General features: G+C 46.3%; 1 long non-coding RNA gene across 2 annotated transcripts; it reads right to left on the bottom strand.

Moving 5' to 3' along the window:
* Window positions 1-5,094: 5,094 nt before the first annotated feature.
* Window positions 5,095-16,906, bottom strand: LOC112546797 (uncharacterized). Of its 2 annotated transcripts, XR_003090504.2 has the most exons (4): window positions 16,779-16,906; window positions 16,007-16,121; window positions 7,149-7,179; window positions 5,095-5,442 (listed from the first exon to the last, which is right to left on the bottom strand). It is a non-coding gene; the product is annotated as an uncharacterized LOC112546797 (long non-coding RNA). The 2 variants fall into 2 exon arrangements; XR_012898003.1 differs by lacking the exon at window positions 7,149-7,179.
* Between the last annotated feature and the right edge of the window lie 2,487 nt (window positions 16,907-19,393).

Genomic DNA, 19,393 nt, shown 5'->3' with positions numbered 1-19,393 from the left:
ATCCGTGGAAAGTGATATAGGATGCCAAATTAATAGCAAAACATTTATTCAATACTGTACCAAAGTAAACACAAGAGAAGTCATCTAAGACTGTGAATTACTTAAGAAACAACTGAAATGGATTATTCCACAGTATTCTGAGCTGACTTTTCAAAAGCGCATTAACACCAGTGTATCATTATATAATTGCTAGTGGAAACTATGATTTTTTACTTATTTTCATCTTTTTTTAATCTCTCAAGGTTTGTTAAACTAAATTTCAACAAGCCCAGAATGAGGGAAACATGAGTCATTAGATAATTGAAGATGCTTTCTGTTTGAGGCAATAATCATTTCCCTGGGCTAATATTTCCAGAAGCCCAAGGCTGAGGTATTTATTAGCCCAAGATGTGGTTATTACTGAGTTGACAGGAAGTTCCCTAAAGTTATTATTATAATTAAACTTTTAACGATTAAATATTTGGGAGAAAGTAATTGCTTTTAAGACATTTCATTTTTTAATGAGAATTAAAACTGAGGGGTTTGGATTACAAGTAACAGGAGTTAGGATCTACACGAGAACAGAAGCACTTACAGCCAGTGTATGCCTACAGACATTAAACTCTGAGGCTGCTGGTACAAGCTATCAAGAATAAAAGACACAGTGACCCAGTGGTTAGGCCCTGGCAGAAGACTCAGGAGACCTCAGTTCTAGTCCCAATTTTTTCCATCATCATGCTCTTAAGAAAATCATTTCACCTTTTTATGCTTCTTGCATCATTTTGGAGTATTTCTACACGGAAAGTATGATTTTAGCAGTGGTTGGTTAGCTAGCATAGGTAACAATAATCCTGTAGACATGACAGGACAGGTTAGCAACCATAGTACAAGCCTACAGGGGACCCTATGTACATACTCTAGTTCCTAGCCCATGTCACCACATCAACACAACTGCTACTGGTGCTAGCTAAATTAAAGCTAGCAGTGGTATTCCTACTCATGTTACCATCACACCATCCCATGCAATGAAGCCCAGACCTTAGACCGTAAGCTATACAGAGCCAAGATAGTCTCTTTCAATGTGTATGTACATCATCTACCTCAATTGTCAATGGCACACCCCATAAAACCATAGAATCCTAGGGCTGGAAGAAATCCCAGAAGGAACCAATCCCAACTAAATCATCACTAAAATTATTAATGAGTAGCAACTGACTGGATTTCACCATGGCCCCAAGGGCCTTCATGGTACTGATGAAGTTGCTGTTGGGTGGCCAAGCAAGCACATCTTAATTCTGACAAACCCAACACACTAGATAAACTCAAGTCTTCAAAGTTTCAGGAGTTCGTTCACTGAATTCTATTCAGTTTGCTGCATGGAGGTTTCCTGAATTACATTTACTAAACTGGGTGGTTTATTGATGTATATTGACGCAAAGCCACATGTTAGACACCCATTTAGATGTATCAAAATCCCACTTGGAGATTAGCCACGTACAGTATTCATTGGCCTGGATGACTAGCTAGATCTATTAGGCAATGCAGAGGTGAAGGGTGGGAGGTCCTAGGCCTAGGCCATATATTTGTGCTGAATTGCACTAAAACATTACTAAAGAAAGCAGACAGGAGGACTGCAACTGTGACCAGCTTCTATATAGGGCACACAAGGGGATCCAGGCTCCTTTCACCTTTTCCCCTTTATATAGCCAAGCATGAGGCAGGCAGCATGGGACAGTGAGACACCAGAGAACCCCCATTATCCTGCTCCTAAGGGATGAAATGCACTTCACAAACTGGCTCAAGGGAATTTAAAGGCAATGGAAAAAACAGGTGAGAGACACTCACCTTTTCACATCTGCAGCTTGTTCCATCCTGGGGTAGGTTGTTTCATCCCCTGACAGAATTTGTGAATCGCTAAGTACCATCATTCCATCGTTTTTCTTGTACACTGTCACTTGTCATGAGTGACAGCTGCACTAGGAGCTTTCACTCCCATGACTACGGTGAAAAAATGTACAGGGCCAAGTCCTTAGGTGGCATAAATGGGTGTACTGCCATTGACTCCTTGTGAGGGGGTTCACTCACCACCGTAGCGGGGGTCTGCCGTCTGCCTCCGGAATCAGCTCCTTCTGCTGGCAGAGTACCTTCCCTCTGGTGGGGCTTCCCCTCTTTCCTCCAGGCCGTGTCGTCCTCTTCACCGCACTGCCCTCCGGCAGTGCCCAAGTCCGTCTGTGAGCCCCCCTTCCGGGGGTTGTTGTTTCTCCACCGGACCGTTATGCAGGCCCTGCAGTTTGTTTGGCCAGAGCTCCCCTAGCCCTGCCTTCCCTCCCCAGCCCTGCCCTAGCTCCAGGGAGCCTCCTGCTTCCCCAGCAGCCAGGCCCTCACTGACCTTCCTCCTGGGAGCTGCTGCCCAGGTTCTTATATAGCCCCCAGCTGGGCCCTCATCCCCTAACGCAGCCCCAGCTGGGGCTAAACTCCCCAGCCCTGCTTCAGGCTGGGGTTTGCCCTTAAAGGGCCAGTGCAGGGCAAACGCCCTGTCACACCCCCCCCCCCTTACGTATCTCTCCCGGGGAGGGGGAGGGGGGCGCCTTTAGCCACCGGTTGCACCTTCACTGTCAGTCTTTATAGGAGTTCTCCGAGGCGGAGGGGGACCTGGGCCCACCCTCTCTCCAGGTCCCAGCCCAGGACCCTAAGGGTAGGAGTCTGCGACGTGCTGCCCAACCGGGGGGGCCATAGCCACAACTCACCGGTCCCCGGGGCTCCCCGACCCTGTCCTGGGCTCCTTCCTCCGCCTTGGTCAGTCTATGTCCGCCGCTTCCCTGCCAGGGGGGCTCACCTCCTCTCGCCGCTCTGGTCTGCCGCGGGGGCCTGCGTGGCTCTACCGGCGTGGGTCTGAGTCCGGGTTCGGGTCCAGCGCCCTGTTGGTCCCATCCACCGGGGTGGGGCCCTCCCTCCTCTTTCCAGGCAGGGAGTCCTCTTTTAAAGCCGGCGCCCTTTCCAGGGACGCCAGCGCCTGCGCCTTGGGCCACTCGCGGCCCGCCCTCGGGCAGCTGACTCTGGGGCTGGCAGCGCCTGTGCGGGTGGCCACCGCCGAACAGGCCCGGCAGAACCATCCCGATCCTCCGGCGGCTACGCCCCCCGGCACTTGCGTGTGGGGCGCGGGGTTAGTGTCCATTACCCCGGCCGCCCCATCACACTCCTGAAGAGCTACGTGGTTTGCACAGTGGAGGAACTGGCCCCGTGTTTTGCAAAAGTGGGAATTCTGCTGAGAAATGAAATGCCAGATTTTTCCCAGAGGCCGCAGCCTCTTTCTCAGCCATTTCTTTCAGATAATTAATATGGTGGTTTCCCGCTGAAGTTCACTTTAAAGGAATCTGTTATAGGCCATGGCACAATAATAATGAGTGTGTCAAGTGGGCAGAATGAGTTTTAAATTGTCAGTGGCCAGGAGTTGATGATCAAAGAAGTATTCACAACAGGAGAAACTGGCAGTAGAGGAGAAAAGAGTTCAGATGCTGTCAGTAGAACCAGCAGACATAAAGGACAGAAGCCAGCACTTTGCGAGTATAGGCAAGTTTCTGGCTTTGGAAACATCAAATTCACTCTCAAGACTCAGGACCTGTTTCAACAACCTTTAAGGCAGGGGTGAGCAATATTTTTTTACTCGGGGCCACTTAAGAAATCTTTGAAATGGCCCCGGGTCGAACCGGTAGGGGCAGGGCCTCAGGAGGACGGGGTGGGGCCAGGATACTTCTCTGTTTCCCCACCCACAGACCATGTTTGGTCTGGCAGTGGGGGAGCACGTGAAATCTTTGCCCCCCGCCAGAGGTTCCCTTAGGTGCCCATGATCCTGGTGGTGGGAGACGTCACGTGGTCCTCATTCTGCCCCCAGGCCAATTGGGGATTAGGGGTGGGGGAGCGTACAAAGTATCCTCCCACCCTCCCAGGAGCATGTGGCACTTCTAAGCACTGAGCACTCCTGGCAAGGCAGGGGCAAGGTGGAGAAAACTTCGTGTGCTTCCCTCTGCCCCCAGACTCTGATTGGCCTGAGGCCACCCTCAGGGGAGCAGCAGGACATCCGCAGTCCAGATCTGGTCCACAGAGGCTCTTTTGCCCACCTCTGCTTTAAGGTCAATGGGAATGTTTGCACTGACTTCAATAAGTTTTAGATCCAGCTTTGAGTGACCAGGATAAAGTGAATGTAAATGCAGCTGTTATTCTGAAAGTCACAAGCACAATTGATTTAGCAGTAGGCAGTTTAAATGAATGTGCCTTGCTGCTGTTTCCTTGGCAAAGTCAACATGCTCCACCGGAAGATTCATTTCCTTTTATAGTGGCAAAGTAGCTCTTTTTAAGAGGCCTTAGTGGTTCTTCACATAAAGGCCATAGCTACACTATTAGATAATGTCAAATGTATTAAGGTCGGGTTTTTTTAGCACCCGATTTTGTAAAGTTGAAGGTACATGTCCCCACAGTGTGCAAGAATTCAACATAGGTCGAAGTAGCGCATCCCTGGTATGGTGGATATCTTCAACTTTGAGAGCAATGCACTGTGGATAGCTATCCCACAGTTCCTGTGTAACCCATCCTCTTACGGCGTGTGGTACTACCCCACTTAGTGGCACTTAGACCACTCACAAAGAGAAAGAATGAATCTGCATTTCACTTATGTGGTAGAAGCTCATGCTCTAAGCTCCAAGGTCCCAGGTTCAGTTCTGTCTGTCAGTGCTACTCCTGCATCCGACCACCGATGCTGCTGCAGGGGCTGGTGGATCATAAGGGCTATTTCACTGACATCAGTATGGAATAGTCGGGAAAGATGCATAACACAAGCATCTTTAGGAACGCCTGCCTGTTTGGAAAGCTACAGTCTGGAACTGACTGAAAAATTACAGTCAGAGATGTTGAAATGCCAACAATGATCCTTGAAGATCTAGCCTACCTCAAAGATGCTTTGAAAGATAGTTTTATGAATGGCCAGTTTTGAGAGTCTTGCATGTCACTCTCAAGAAGTTGCCCCTGTATGCAGTGTGCTTGTCTGTAACCTCCCAGCCCTTCGATACAGGCAATAAAGGGACTGTTGTTCCAAAGTAATGTGCTTTTATTAAAGAAACACAGAGCAGTGACAGAACAGGAATCCAGGGGGGAACTTCAGGGAGGGAGGACAGCCTTTTGGCCCACGGTACATCCTTGGGGATGGAGTGTGAGGCCGTCCTTCTCACACAAATGCATTCTAGGGCTCCTGGGAGTCCAGGCCACGGAACCTGGGGAGGAGGGAACATTCATCTGCAAGGTCTGGAAGGGGTGCCTATCCACGAAGGACTCCTGGAGTGCTGCCGTGTAGGACATACTCTCTCCTGGGGTGCTCTCCTTTCTTCATGCTCTGCTGGGACCTCCTTCAGCACGGTATTCCTCCAGTCGCTTATGCACTCTCTGCCCACATTGGCAGATTGCCTTTGCTCTCTGAACAAAAAAGGAGGTATAAGGATCTTGTACAAAAGGATTTTTTTGCACAAAATGGACCCATCTATATGGCTTCTTTTTGTGCAAAAAGCATCGGCAGAGAATATGCAAATGACAGCGCGACAAATGCTAATGAGCATTTCAATATCATACTCTCTGCAGGCAAAATCCTGCAGTGTAGACGTAACCTAACTGGCCTGGGGTGGGGGAGTGGCAGGGCCTCCGTGGGCCAAATCAATCCAGGTGGTGGGCCAGAGCCAGCCCGCAGGGGCTCTCGTGCCCACTCCCGCTATACATCCTGTATCTATGTTTTCATCAGCTTGTTTTTGTTCCCTCACTCTACTGCTTCTTCCCCTCTCTGGGTATGTCTACACTACCCTCCTGATTCGAACTAGGAGGGTAATGTAGGCATACCGCACTTGCAAATGAAGCCCGGGATTTGAATTTCCCGGGCTTCATTTGCATAAACTGGGCGCCGCCATTTTTAAATCCCGGCTGGTTCGAACCCCGTGCCGCGCGGCTACACGCGGCACGAACTAGGCTTCCTAGTCCGAACTACCGTTACTCCTCGTGGACATACCCTCTGTCTCAGCTAAATCCAAACCTAATAACGTGCAAGTTTCACTCAGATTTTCCAAATCACAACATTCAAATGGGTTTTGATTGGGGCAAAACAAATGTGTTCAGCTTTGCTAGCTGGTTTCCATTTGCTTCTCATATTAGTATAATTTTAAGACCAAGAGATTTTGTTTCAAAAAGTTCTACAGTTCCATCAAAAGATAGAGGAAATAATAGAAAAGAAGCTCCAATGTGCTACCATAATCCATTAATATCTCCATAAAATCAATTGAGTATCCTTCTACTTCGACTATTGTTTTCCTTCTCTTGAACATGAATTTGTTAAATGATTCAGTGTCACTTAATATATATTCTCGGCCAAAAAAAGTTTCAGTCGAAAATTTCATCTGGTTCTAACTATTAGTCCCACTTTACAGAAGATGACAATGTTTTTCAGAAGTGACTAGTGACTTTTTGTTCCTCAACACTTTCTGAAAATTAGATCCCCATCATTTCTTTCACCTTGGGCATCCAAAATTGGAGACTCCCAAAAATCATTAGTCCCTTTGAAAACTCTTGGGCAAATAAATCATAAAATACAAAGAAAAGAAGAAGGACAAGAAGAAATCTTTGTCAGAACTCTGACTGCTTAATGCAATCAGTTTCTCATACAGCAGTGAATATAAACCAGCATGCCAGATCTATAGCTCTACTACACATTTTTCTCTTTAAGACTTTTGGAAAATATCAGAAAGGAGCTTAACCTTGAAAATATTGCTTAGCTCACAGGAAAAAAATAACCCATAGTTTATTCAGAAAGTGGTAATTAATTTTCTACAGAGACTGAAATCGCTCTGCCTAAAGCAAAATCCTTCTGACATTATTAAATGTCACAGTGCAGTTAAAGCACAATTATAAACTAATTCTCAGAATAAATCTCATTAGTTTCCAGAGGCCTGATGAATAAAGTGAAAGAAAACTGTTACCATATTTGACTTTCATCTTGGCTTTCCTAAACAGTTATACAATCAAAAAAATAACATTTTAATAATTACAAATTATTAAAAATAGATATATTAGGGAAACAGCTAGGGAAATAGACTGGCTGTGTATATTCTGAACATAAACTGCAGCAGAGGGCTCCCTACCTTTCTTCAACTTCTGAGTAAATCAGGAAAACTAATATAGAAAACAAAATTAAGTAAAGCATCAGAAACATAATTTGAAGGCAGCACAATCTAGTGGACAGAGCCCGGGAAATTTCTAAATGAAAAACTCTTTCAAACTTGAAATATTTCATTTTGGAAAGTTTTTTTTCTAGATTTTAGTGTATGTGTGGGGGCTTTTTAGGATGAACTATTCAGTGAAACCAGTATGAATTTGCAAAATGTTTTGGCTTTGCTTAATCTGCATTTTTCACCAAGAAAAGGTTGGCCAAATATTTCCAGCTTTATCCTTTATTCTCAGCCCTGCTGAGGTGTGAGGTTAAAGTCACTTAAACTCTCTGTGCCCCTTTGTCCTCTCTATTTAGTTTGTAAACTTTTGGATTGAGAGACCCTCCCCCCCTCTTTTCCCATGTGTTTAGACAGTGCTTAGTTCAGCTACACTTTGGATAAGCTGTTTAATTTTTGGGAGCTTTCCTGAATCAAAGCCAAACTGCCAACCTGGAGAGAGTCATCCCTGTCTAAACTTAGGGAGGAAGAAGTTCTGGTTGTAAATGTGAGGGTGTGTCTAGACTACAGGGTTTTTTCGAAATAAAGTGGCCTTTTTTCGAAAAAACTTCCCCTGCATCTAGACTGCTGCCGCATTCTTTTGAAAGTAAATCAAAAGAATGCAGCAGTTTTTTCAACCGTGGAAAACCTCGTTTTACGAGGAATAATGCCTTTTTTCGAAAGTGCTCTATGTAATGCCAACTGTGCTTTTTCAAAAGAGAGCATCCAGACTGCCTGGTGCTCTTTTTTGAAAAAGCAACTTGCTTTTTCGAAAGTGCTGATTGTAGTTTAGACGCTCTTTTTCGAAAAAGGCTTTGTCGAAAGTATCTTTCGAAAAAGCCTCTTTCGAAAGAGGCTTGCAGTCTAGACATAGCCTGAATGATTAAGGTGGGTGAGGAAAATGGCCTGTAGGTTTCCTGCATTACTGCCAATACCATATTTTAAAGCCAGCTCTTTTGCTACAAAAGATACAATTGGGATCAAAGCTCAGAATATGTTCAAAGTTTGGGAAGGTTGAATCAACAGTTTTGATTCAACTCCCTCTAAGGCCCAGCTCTGAAATCTTACACTAAGAGGCTTTCTTGAAAAGGATTTCTCGTCCCCATTTCTGCATTTCCTGCTTCAGTACCAGCTGGAATTACAGGCTCAAAGCAGGGTGGAGTAACAATGATCAGGATCCCAAACTGCAGCAGCATCTCATTTGTGTTAAAAGAGAATTGCCAGGGTGTGGCAGAGCAGGAAGGGATGACCTTTGGTTAGAGCACCAGAGCAGGATCTGGAAGGCAGGTGATTGATGCCTGGTTGTACTGTAGACTCCCTGAACCACTATAGCTAAACCTCTAAATCTATCTGCCTCAGCTCCCACTGAGAGGGACAGTAAAGGGGGCAACTGGCCAGGAATCTGGTGATTCAAAAGGGCCAGGGGCTCCCAGCTGGCAGTGCCAGATGGAGACTGGGCCCTTTAAATAACCACTGGAACTCCATGCTGCGCCATCCAAGCAGCGGCGGGAGGGAAGCACCCTGCAGTCCAAGTGGTGCAGATACTGGCCGTTCCAGCCCCACCCCTTCTGCCTGAAGTCCCACCCCTTCCAAGAGCACAGAGCCGGCCCCCGCCCTTTGCCCAGAGGTCCGGTGAGTCTGTCAGCTCCTGTGGGGATAACACCAGCTTCAGAGGCACGCTGTGCAGATAAATTCATTAGTATGCATAGATTCAAAAAATTCCAAGGCCACGAGGACCCCTGTGATCATCCACTCTGACCTTGTGTATAACACAAGCTATAGAATATCTCAGAATAATTCCTTGAGCAGCTCTCTTAGAAAAAACACCCAATCTTGATTTAAAATTGCTCAGTGATGGAAAATCCACCACAGCCCTTGGTAAAGCAGTATAGGGGTTAAGACAAAATAGATGAGCTCTTCTGACTTCATCCTGCAGAGGGCAGTGCAGAGGGCAGTGGTATACGTATACACACACACACACACACACACACACACACACACACACTACAGTATAAAACAATCTCCTACCCATGGGCCAAATTCTCAATGCCTTTACATTAGTGTTGTAAATACAAATTATTTTAATGGAGTTGTGCCAGTTTGCATCAGCGGGAAATTTGGCTTATCGTATTAATGATAATTATGGAGGAGTGTTGTGAAGTTCTGTAGTTGAGGTCACAATTACATTTGTAATTATAGTGGGGGATTATAAACAACTAGCAATTCAAAAATAACTCATAACAAATAAGGAACTGTGTGTGTGTATTTGTTTGCTTGTTTACCTGGGGAGGGAGGGAATCTCAGTCTATAATAACTTAAACAGAAAAACACTGACAAGCTGCACCAGAGAAAATAATTTAGGGTATTGGGCTGTTAACTCAGGAAGTGTGGAATATTTATTTGTTCTACCATACACTGCTTTCCTCAAAGCATCATTAATGTTACAACAGCAGGAAGGTTTTTATTTCAGATGCTGCTGCCATGGTCAATCCAATGAAAAGATTAAATTTAGTGGACCATGAAGCTGAAAAAATATTCTGTGCTGTGGGGACTAATTGCAGCGTTTGTGCCCATCACACTTGATCTGAGAGGAGAGGATGGGAAGAAAGAAATCGCTGGAATGAGACACCGAGAATTGTACCAAATTACTCTGCAGGTGATAATTTTGTGAGTAGCTAGGATCATAGTTCATTAGATGGTCATTAGCCGACCTTTTGTAATAGATCTATATATTTTACAGTGTGTCTGGCTGCGAGTCCATTTAATCCTATATGGTAAGAGTTGGGGCCACCAAATTCCGTATGCGGCTTCCTCTTATCCTAATTTAAAACAAGGCCAGGGCTGGCTTGTGCCAGGACAACCGGAAGTGCTGGGAAAAAGACTGTTTTTCATAACATGCAAAGGGAGCAGCTTCTGTTCCTAGGGACATGATATGAGAGGGTATGTCTACACTAGCCCCCTAGTTCGAACTAGGGTGGCTAATGTAGGCATTCGAACTTGCAAATGAAGCCCGGGATTTAAATATCCCAGGCTTCATTTGCATGTTCCCAGGCGAGCGCCATTTTTAAATCCCCTTAGTTCGAACTGACTGCCCGTGGCTACACGCAGCAGTCAGAAATTAATCGGAACTAAGTCCTTAGTTCGGATTAACTGTTACACCTCATTGCAGGAGGCCATTGCAATGGAGAAGCCAGCAGTCATCCCCATGTCCTGCCCTCAGTTCCTCCTCATCCCTTGCCCTGAGCCCCTCCTCTCCCCAACCCTTTCTCTCCAACTCTCACACCCTCCCATGCACTTGATTCCTGCCCTGATCTCCCCACATCCCCAAGGCCCTGATCTGAGTCCTGGACCCCCCACACCACCAGCCCCCTGCCCTGAAGGACCTGGGAAATGCTGGATAAGTCTTCTAGCGAATTCATAGACAACAAGGAAGTGTGGGGATTGAGAACAGGCTACTTAGCTGAGTTTTATGTGAAAGTTTCTGAGCTCAACTTTCTGCTATTCCCAAGGAAACCTGCTATTTTCACGTCAGAATATTGTGGAATCATAAGAATTCTTGTGAGAGCAGCTAACATCCTACCGATAAGCATACTGGTGGAGTTTGGCAAATCTGTGGATATCTGCTTTATATCTGTGGATGTGAATGCAGATAGCCACAGCTCATTTTTGCAGATAGGGATGTGGATACACACTGGCTACGTCTACACTGGCCCCAAATTCCGGAAAAGGGATGCAAAGCAGGTAAGTCAGAATAGGGAAATCCGCGGGGGATTTAAATATCTCCCGCGGATTTAAATAAACATGTCCGCCGCTTTTTTTCCGGCTTGGGGAAAAGCCGGAAAAAAGCGTCTAGACTGGCACGATCCTCCGGAATAAAGCCCTTTTCCGGAGGATCTCTTATTCCTACTTTCAATTTTGTATCCATGCAGGGCTTTACATACTGGGATCTACTAATCTTCAGGGATCCTAAGCAGCCTTTCCGATTCCCTGGGAAAGGTTATACATGTAAAAGGCTTTATGAAACTCAAGAGTTTAGCCTCAAGTTTCATTTTACCCAATGGATCTGAATTTAGGAACATTCATATCCAGGAGTTTGATTCCAGCCTGTCTGTATGCTGTTGAAAATAGGTCTGGTACAATGTCCACTGAAGTCAATGGGAGTTTTTCCATTGATTTCATCGGGCAATGGTCTGGGCATAAAAACCACAATGACAAGGGGACTAACAGTGGGACTTGTTCTCAGGGCTGCAGGAAACGCTGGCCTAATAAAGTGAAGCCTTAGCAAACCATTGCCTTATGTGACGGACCGGGCCGTGTCTGGGCACAGCTGAGGGCATCCGCTCAGGGCAAACTGCTCGAATCCGGGGCTACTTACAGCCCCCGACTGGTGACCTTTCCACACAGGCCACAAACCAGTCCCACAGAGCGCTTCAGCTGCCTGCCTGAAGCCTCCCGAGCAAAACCCCTCCGACATCCCAGCAATATCCGTGCCCCAGATGGCCCCGGGCCTCATACACAGGTGGGGGGTCCTAGCACCCAATCCCACCTACCCCGAACAAGTTCTGTCCGGTTCCAAGAAACCAGCCACAGATCCCTGGTCAATTTACCCTCTGGACCTTACCCACAAATCACGCTGGGCCAATCCTTTAGAATCTATATCTAAAGGTTTATTATTACAGGAAAGAAAAGCATGAGAGTAAGGTTATTAAAGTACAGTACGTTACATGCACCGAATCTCCCAGTTCTCGATGCAGGCTCTAGCAGAGATGTTGCAGCTGCTGGTTTAAAAGTTCTTATTGCACATCCTACGATCAGGATGGGTTCACAGGTCTTCCGGGCTCTTCAATCCCTGCAGTGCTGCCTCTGGGATGAAGTGCTGAGCTGAGAACAAAATGGCATCAACCACATGGCCTCTTTATACCCCCTCCCTGTCCTCTTCTGGTATGCAGCAGGTCACCTGGTCCTCAGCCTCTCTCTGCTGGCAGCTCTTGGGTCTCCGCCCTCCTGCTTTAGGTGTGTCTTTGGGCCATCAAGGGCCATTGTTCCACAGGGCTTCACTACTCAGCCTGTCCATAGCAATGCTCAACCACATTCACAGAAATATTCAGCTTCCACTCGATTACAGATTCCTACCTACACACATAGACATTATACACTCTCATAAATAGCGTACATAAGATCAACAAACAATAATCTCCCATTCAATACCCCACATGGCTCCCCCCATACCAATTTCTGGGGCCAACACCCCCACCTAGGGGTGCAGCAGCGATCTGGCTGCTTCCCTCCAATTCAGCAACGTGACACCTTACAAAAGCCAAGTGGCTAATCTGACTCCTAAGGTAATGAGGTTGCTGTGTACGGCTGTTGGTCATGCTGTACCCTGGTGCGCCAGACTTTACAACCTACGCAAGGCAGATGTACTACGGGGGCTAATCCAACACCCACCAAATCTACTGGGAGTGTCTCCGTGGAGACCAATGGGGCTGCTGCAGGAATTGCAAGAAATGGTGACTCAGCAGAGGGCCTGGCTCCCCTCTTGGTACCACCAAGCAGAAGCTCTGCCATGGCCATTTCCTCTACTGTGCTGCAGGATGCACAGTTCTTTGGATGAGGCTCTGTCAGTTGATTATCATTAACCCCCCGGGTGGATTTTTGCAAGATTCCGAGTGCAGCAGCATTGGGGGAAGGAGGTGAAGATATTGCAAGTCTTCAGCGTACTTCCCCCCGCCCCATAACCAAATTCGACCCCAGGTAGCTCCATCAGGTGGACCAGTATTTCCTGTGTTCAGTTCCGCTGGCCTTGCCCAAATGGCTGGGTAGCATTGCTGAGCAGGGTGGAACTATCATGTCAGTTCCAGGGGGCAAAGGCCGATTTTCATAGGTGTTTTGGCCTCTACAGATGCAGGTATGTGTCCACTGGGACATTCACAAGTGTCCAAACAGGCTGAATGCCTAACGCCCATTTAAATCAGCGTCGCCGGCAGGGGCTCTTTTGAAATCCCATTAGACACAGCCCTGCATCTCTAGGCCTTGTTCACCACTGCGGCAGCAGGCAGGATGTGGGTAGCTAAGTGCCAGAGTAAAAGGGGGCTGCTGCATCCCCATTCTCTGTGGTGTGCAGCTGTATGCAGCAGTGAAAGGCTCGGGTAGCGGGGAAAGGCTCCAGCAGCCAGAGGACACTAAATTGCTACGAACAGCAGTGGAGACAGCGGATGTGCTGCTTTGGTGTGTAGAATGCCTCGTAGGGGCCATTCCTACATGGTTCAGGCATCTCCCTACTCACTTAAGCCGTGCCTCACTGTTTATACTGTTATTTACATTGGTGCTAGCTGGATGTGCAGTGTTTGTAGTCTACACAGCAGCATGAGCATACATCCGGCCCGAAGTGTTCCTGTAAGTCATTTGTAGAACAGGTTGCAAAATGCTTTGGGATTCACTGAAATAAATAATTTTAGGGCTATTGTTAAATCTATTACTAATTATACTGAAACTAATTCCATTCTAGAGTTAGAACCCCAACAAATTCTTGGCCCATTTTCAGAGGTGCTGCAACTAAGGGTGCGGGGTGGGGGATGAAGCACCCCCCCCCCCCAGCTTGAAGTGGCTTTCATCATATACCAGGTTTATAATTTTCTTTGGCTCTTAGTACCCCCTATATAAACTGATCCAGCACCCCTGTTATTTCGGGCAATGTTATGGTCATAGGATTAAAAAATAATAAATTTAATAATTTCAGCTATTTAACTCTGAAATTTCACCATGTTGTAATTTTAGCGATCCCTTCCCAAAAAGGAATTGTGTGGCAGTTGCAAGGTTTTTGTAGGGGGGCGTCGCAATGCTGCCACCCTTACCTCTGTGCTGCTGCTGGCAGGGGCAATGCCTTCAGAGCTGGGCAGCTAGGGTGTGTCTAGACTACATGCCTCCGTCGACGGAGGCATGTAGATTAGACAGATCGGCAGAGGGAAATGAAGCCGCGATTAAAATAATCGCGGCTTCATTTAAATTTAAATGGCTGCCCCGCTCTGCCGATCAGCTGTTTGTCGGCAGATCGGGGCAGTCTGGACGCGATGCCCCGACAAAGAAGCCTTTCTTGATCGGCACAGGTATGCCTCGTGAAACCAGGTTTACCTGTGCCGATCAAGAAAGGCTTCTTTGTCGACGCGGCGCATCCAGACTGCCCCGATCTGCCGACAAACAGCTGATCGGCAGAGCGGGGCAGCCATTTAAATTTAAATGAAGCCGCGATTATTTTAATCGCGGCTTCATTTCCCTCTGCCGATCTGGCTAATCTACATGCCTCCGTTGACGGAGGCATGTAGTTTAGACGTACCCCTAGAGGGCAGCTTTGAAGGTAGAGCCTCCACCAGCAGTAGCACAGTGGTAAGGCTGGCCCAGTATGGTGTTGCCTCCTCCCCTTCCCTCCCCCACCTACTTCTGTGCTGCTACCTGCAGGGCTGGGCCCTTAGTCGGCAGCTACCACTCTCCAGCCGGCCATCTCTGACGGCAGCAATGCAGAAGCTTGGCCTGGAATGATATTGCCACCCTTATTTCTATGCTGCCGCTAAAAGGGCGCTGCCTTCAGAACTGGGCACCTGGCCAAGAACTGCACTGAAGGCAACTCCCCTAAAATAACCTTGAGACCCTCCCATCTGCAGCTCCCTTTTGGGTCAGGACCCCCAGTTTGAGAGAGGCTCTCCCATGACATCTGTAAAGCATACAGAAGACTGGATTCATGGTCCATGATGCATTTTTCATAGCCATGAATTTGGTAGGGTCTGTAGCTAATCCCTTCCTATAGCTGGGATGCAGCTAATGACAGCCTACTTTTGTGGGAATAGCTACCTAGCTTTTGGAGGTAACATCATTCAATTAAGGCCAAGATTACAAGATTGTGGGTTCCCATCAGTTCAGGCTGTCAAATTTGCAAAAGACAAAACCTTGATTGTGAGTTTCAAGCATTACTGATGTCAGGGGTACCTGCTGCAGGGCTGACTTATAGGGTATGTCTAGACTACAGGGTTTTGTCGACAGAAGTTTTGTTGACAGATACTGTCGACAAATCTTCTGTTGACAAAGAGCATCTAGACTACATCCAGTTCTGTCGACAAAGCAAGCCGCTTTGTCAACATAACAGTGTGGACGCAAAGGACAGTGTAGATGCAATAATGCCGTCTATCAACAGAACTCGGTCGACAAAAGGCGTTATTCCTCGTAGAATGAGGTTTACATACGTCGACAAAACTGCTGAGTTTTGTCGACGTTATGTCGACATAACTCAAAGGCAGTGTGGACGCAGGTATAATTTTGTCGACAAAAGTCCACTTTTGTCGACAAAACCCTGTAGTCTAGACACACCCATATAGTACAGCAGCACCAACGTAATACCGTACCAGGTACTAATATATTTGACTGAAGTCAAACTAAGGGAATGAAAAAATTTAGAGAACATAATTAACATCTGTGTGCTAACAGTTATATTTATAAGATTGCTAGCTGGAGTTCAGAAAATGTCAAATTAATGTTTGCCACCTAGAAAGGCTGGGTTAACAGCTCTCTAAACTCCTCTCAGAATTTGCTTGGAGTAAGGGAGTTGGGTCCTCAACAGGAGTCAATGGGTCTATGCTGATTTACTCCCCTAGAGGATCTGGACCCAAATTTGCCTTCATAGCATCAGGACTCTAGCATCCAGAGCACTGCTGTGTGACTGAGCAGTGTGAATCTCCTCGGATAAATTAATTATGTGAGTCTCCTGATGCCTGGATATTTGTTGACTTTGAAGATAAATTAGTTACCCTTTCAGCTGCCAAAGGCCTTCCTTCCTCTCTCCAGGATTATCTCGTCGCCCCTTCTTTCCACAGCATCGTGGATCAGAAAGTCAATTAGTCAGTTCCATGTCAGAGTTGAAACCTTCAGGAAAAATTAATAAAGTTAACAAAAGCTTAGAATGGAATTAAATTAGATATCTGTCTTAATGTTGCGGCTTGGAAGTCTATTATATACGTTGATATTCCGCTATATATTTGGAAACATTTGCTCAAATTGGCCTGCTTACTGAGGCCTGGTATACACACACGTTTTTATACTAGTGTCAATATTTTGTTTTGGTGTATGTTTTTTAACTGATACAGTTATACAACTAGAGCCCCTAGTGCAGTGGTCTCCAGCCTTTTAAAGCACGAGATCATTGTTTGAATTCAAGTGCAATCCAAGATCTACCTCAAATATAAATACCCTTGCTCCACCTCCTTCCTGGCCTTTTCCGAGACCCCACCCCTGCTCACTCCATCCTCCCTCTCTGGCCCATCCTCCCTCACTTTCACCAGGCTGGGGCAGAGGGTTGGGGTGCAGGCTCTGGTCATAGATTACGGGATCTGGAGTGTGAGAGGGGCTCTGAGCTGAGCTTGGGGCAGGTAGTTGGGATGTAGGAGGGGTACTAAGTGCAGGTTCTGGGATGGCATTTGGATGCAGGGGTGTTTGGGGCTAAGACAAGGGCTTGAGGTATAGGATGGGGCTCATGACTGGGGCAAGACTTCAGGATGTGGGCTCCAGCTGGGCACTACTTACCTCAGGTGGCTCCTGGGTGGTGATGCAGCGGGGCTAAGGCAGGCTCACCTCTGCCCTTGCCCTGCTGCACTCCCTGAAGCAGCCAGCAAACTCCCTCCCAAGTCCTGTTGTGCCCCCTCTCTGCTCTGTGGAGAAAGGATACAGAGTGGAGGAGGGGTACCCTGACATCAGCATCTTCCTCTCCCTCCCCTGCCCTGCCCAGACAGCAGAAGGCTCCCAGAGGGAGGGGCAGCTCCAAGACAAAAGGCAGGAGATGCTCAGCAGTGGGGTGAAGGGACAGATGACGTGCCAGCACTTGACAGCCTCTTGGCCAAACTAGTCAGGATCACCTGTCAGAGACTCCCAGATCTACCAGTGCATCCTATCTTCTGGTTGGTGACCACTGCCCTAGTGCATTGTTACAGTGTGAAGACATCTCATACCAGTGTAGCCTACTGCCCTTCCCATACAGGGATAGCTATACTTCCTATAGAAATATCTGCATCATACTACAGGTGATTGTGCTATTGGAAACATACCAGCCTAATTGAAAGCGGTACAAATTCTGTGTTTAGATTATTATTTGTATCCTCACCAGGCCTAGAAGCAGAGCCCCGTTGGTCTAGTTGCTGTATAAACACAGAACACAAAGACAGTCCCTTCCCCAAAGATCTGTTAAATGAATGACAGGGGTCAATAGATGGATACAGACAGATACGTGGTGGGAGACCAAGACAAGCTCTAACATGAGTGATCTGTGTGGCTTGGTAAGCTGGACGCAAGAAAACCTGCATTTCAACACATCCGAATGAAAAGTCATACACCTAGAAGCAAAGTCTATAGAATGTAGCATACTCCTAGGATGGGAGACTTTGCCGACTGAAAAAGACGTGAGTCATGGGCGGATAGTCCGCTCAGCTTGAGCTGCCAGTGTGATGCTGTGGTCAAAAGTGACAATGGATGCACAGCCAAGGGACCCTCAACTAAGAGCAGGGAAGTGGTAATATGTTTTATATGTGGCAATGGTGCGACCAACTGCTGCTGGGATACTGGGCTCAGTTCTGGGGCCCACAAGTCAAGAAAGATGTTGATACGTTGGAGAAGGTTCAGAGATGAGCCACAAGAACGATTCAAGGGTTAGAAAACATACCATATAGTGATAAAGCTCTTTGTGTCTATTTGGCTTAACAAAGAAAGGTTATGGAGTGACCTATGTGAGGAACAATATTAAATAGCAAAGAAATCTTACAATTTCCAAAGATAAACAAGAGCCAATGGCCAGAAGTTGAAGCTGGACAAACTCAGATTGAAAATAAGGCATATATTTTGTACCAACAAAGGTATCTTGACCTTGAAACAACTAACTAAGGGTGCGTCTACGTAGCAGGGCTTAACTCGAAATAAGCTATGCAAATAGAGCTACATCAATTGCACAATTTATTTTGAAAATGGGAATGTCTACACAGCATTTATTTTGAAATAGAGCATTCTTCCTCCAACTCTCCTTACTCCTTGTACAATGAGTGTTACAGGAGTCGGAGTAAGAAGTCCTCCAACTTGACAGTATTTTGACATTATTTCAAAATAACTGCTGGCTGTGTAGACATGGACTAAGGGATGTAGTGGTTTCCCCATGAGCCATTTTAAAATCAAAATTGGATTTTTTCCCTCTAAACTATACGCTCTAGTTCAAACAGGAATTATTTTGGTGAAGTTCTCTGGCCTGTGGTCTATAGAAGGTCAAACTAGATGATCGCAATGGTCATCACTGAACCTAGAATCTATGAAAGGCAAAAGAAAATATTTGCAAGTTCAAAGGATGGGTAAAAGCTTTCTAGAAATGGCAAGAAAAAAATAGAAGATCAAAATTGGTCCAGATTAATTCAATTGCTTCCAAATATGAGTCCTGAGTAACCATTATCCACTTAACTTTTGTAGGATGATAATTTACTAAGGCTTAAGTTTATCAATAAAACACCCAGATGCCAACTTCACAAATAGACCAATGTCCATTGGGTTGTAAACCTCTGCTGAAATACTGTAGTCTTCCAGCAATCACAATAAATGTAGAATACTCTTTAACACCTTCTCCTTTGACCCATCATAATTTTAGTCTGCGGCTTGACCTCTTCTGTGGTGCCAGAGGAAAAGACCACAAGCACCATTGTCAGTGACATACATAAATCCATCTTCAGCATGCAGAAAAGCTAAGAGTAGCAGAGCAGAAATTATAAAGAAAAATGGATGGACTTTCTGATAAATACCCACTTTTGCCGTTAGCACAGCAACACAATGCTGAGCTGTGTCAGTCTGCGTAGTTAACTCCAGCAGAACACAGAAACTGCCAGATTGAATTGGAATTGGTTTCGATCTGATCTAGTATTCCACCTCTGACAGAGGCAACTACCAACTGTTTCAGAAAAAAGGTGCACCAATCCCACAATAGGCAGTTATATAGTAACCTGCCCCCACAGAACGTACTTCCTAATCCTCAATAGTTAGATGCTGGCCCATACCTTTAAATAATGCATTATTTTAGAGTGTGTGCCCAATTCTTTTCTTGGTGGTGCCTGTTTTATGGCAGTGTAATCCCATTGCCATCAACCACATGGCTCAGGCTTTACCATGACAGGAAA

Source organism: Pelodiscus sinensis, chromosome 28, assembly GCF_049634645.1.
Source record: "Pelodiscus sinensis isolate JC-2024 chromosome 28, ASM4963464v1, whole genome shotgun sequence".
Classification (NCBI taxonomy): domain Eukaryota; kingdom Metazoa; phylum Chordata; order Testudines; family Trionychidae; genus Pelodiscus; species Pelodiscus sinensis.
This window is presented reverse-complemented; position numbering and strand designations above follow the sequence as displayed.